A 2,573-nucleotide genomic window follows, 5' to 3' on the forward strand; every position below is an offset into this window, starting at 1 on the left:
AAATATTTCTTGAACACCTTTAATTTCCCATGGAATTGTTTCTTCCCACAAGCACACCAGTTAGAGTTGTGATGGAACCCTTCCCTGCCAAATTCTGACTTGATCTTCAAATGTCTACTACTATCATCTGCATTCTGTTTGCCTGCTTCCTTAGTGGACAGAAAAGGTAATGACAGTTTCTACCACAAAATATCTTTCATTGCTCTCCTTTTCACTGTTATTGCAAAGTTGACATTTACTAACCTAAAGAGGAAGACTGAATTTCAAAGTGGACAGCATAAGATTTCTCTCTCTCCCCACCAAGTCTTCTTAATTCACCTGCGATTGATTACAAGCTAACTTCGCTGACCAAGAAAGGCAAATTTCCCTTCCACTCAAGTGCAAGCACAGTTATGTGTCTGTCACAAAGTGCCAACTCTCCTCTGAGATTTAGTTTCTTGGATCTCTATCATGAGGAATAAATGCTAAAACTATATGGGACAAAATTCCAGTGACAAAGATCTGTGATACACACTGTGTTCACATTTTATGTTGAAATGGTCAGATAGGATTGTAATTTTTGCAAACCCATTTGTTTTTCTTTCCCAGTTTGTGGGATTCCAGGTTCTCAGGGACCTGATGACTCAAGATCTTTTGTTGTAGACCAAGCAAAGTTATGTTAGTATTAGACCTGATTAAGGACAATCTTAACTAGTGTAGACAAATAATTTGTACAAAAGGGAGATATTCATACAATAACTGAAATTTGTATAGTTAAAAACTGAAGCAAAACATCAGCTAAAATCAAAGAATGGAGAGTTATATCCTTAGCTTAAAAGGAAGCTTTAAGTATTTAATAGTAGAATATGGAACAGTGGTCATCATTGTGAAAGATCATAATGTAAGTAAAATGAAAAATAGGATAATAAAATCTACTTTAAAACTAACCTTATGTTAGAAAATATTTATAGTAGGAAAAAGTAGACTTCAAAGTTCTATGTATTATTTGGTCTATGCAAAGGAACTCTACAGGTTATACACACTTGCAGACATGCATACATATACACAAGGACACACACATGTATCCACACATTTTTATATTCAAAAATAAGTTAGATTATTAAAGAATTTGATGAAAAAATCTGTTGTCTTGTGTGAGGAATAATAACTGAACAATATTCAAGTCTTGAAAAAAATCATGCTATGGAAGCACAGATCCCTCTTACAAAGACCACACATAAAATAATAGCTTATAGCAGATGGCCTTCATGTCTGAAGATTGATTTCTTCAGGATTGATATAGAGAATAGTTAATGATAATGCCAAAAAATGTTTACAGCTGTTCTTCCCCCAGCTTCTGCTGTCTGAAAAAGAAACTCCTTTTCCAGGGCCACATGTTTTTCTCTGCAGAGACTAATAGAGCACTTCCCTGTCACTTCACCTTACCCAACTCACAATACTCTCTCTAAATAGGAGACTATTTAAACACTGAATTTTATAAAAGGATGACCATGCTCAGTTCCTAAGCTTCTCCTCCTTTTCTCTCTCTTTTCTTTTTCAAGAACTTTAAAAAAAACTCGTTGCCATTGAGTGGTTTCAGACTCATAACAACACTATAAGACAGAGTAGAACTGCCACTATCGTGGACTAAATTATGTCCCCTTAAAAAATGTGTGTATCAGTTTGGCTGGGCTGTGATTCCAGGTATTGTGTGATTTTCCTAAATGTAGTAAATCCCACCTTAGGATGTTAATGAAGGAGGATGGGCGGCAGGACTCAATCTACAAGATTTGATTGTGTCTTGAGAAAAAAATCTTTTGAGATATAAAAGAGATAAGCAAGCAGAGACACAGGGAGACCTCATACCACTTAGAAAGCAGTGCTGGGAGCAGAGCGCATCCTTTGGAACTGGGATCCCTGCACTGAGAAGCTCCCAGTCCAGGGGAATATGGATGAGAAGTTTGGCAGAGAGAGAAAGTTTTCCCCTGGAGCTGACTCCCTGAATTTGGACTTTTGGCCAACTTTACTGTAAGGAAATGAACTGTTTGTTGAAGCAATCCACGTGTGGTATTTCTGTTATAGTAGCACTAGATAACTAAGGCAGCCCCAGAGGGTTTCCAAGGAGCAGCTGGTGGATTTCAACTGCCAACATTTTGGTTAGCAGCCAAGCTCTTATTGGCATTCAAAACTGCACATATTTAAAGGATATAATTTCATATGTGTTCACGTAAGTAGACATGCAAACATGAAACCATCACCACAATCAATGTGGTGAATACATCTCTCTCTGCTAAATGTTTCCTCAAGCCCTTTGGTAATACCTTCATCCCCACTACCATGCTTCTCATTTCCCAACCAACCACTGATCTGCTTCCTGTCAGTGACTGTTTTTCTTTTTCAAGAACTTTATACAAATTAAGTCATATGGGAAGTACTCCTTTGTATGAGGCATATTTTATGAGGCATAACTATTTTGAGATTCATCCATGTCACTGCATGTATCAATAGTTCATTCCTTTTTATTGTTAAAGTAGTATTCCATTGTATGCAATACCACAGCATGTTTATCCATTTACCTAGCAGTGGACATTGGG

The sequence above is a fragment of the Trichechus manatus genome, unplaced genomic scaffold (assembly GCF_000243295.1).
Source record: "Trichechus manatus latirostris isolate Lorelei unplaced genomic scaffold, TriManLat1.0 scaffold00665, whole genome shotgun sequence".
In the NCBI taxonomy this organism is placed as follows: Eukaryota; Metazoa; Chordata; class Mammalia; order Sirenia; family Trichechidae; genus Trichechus; species Trichechus manatus.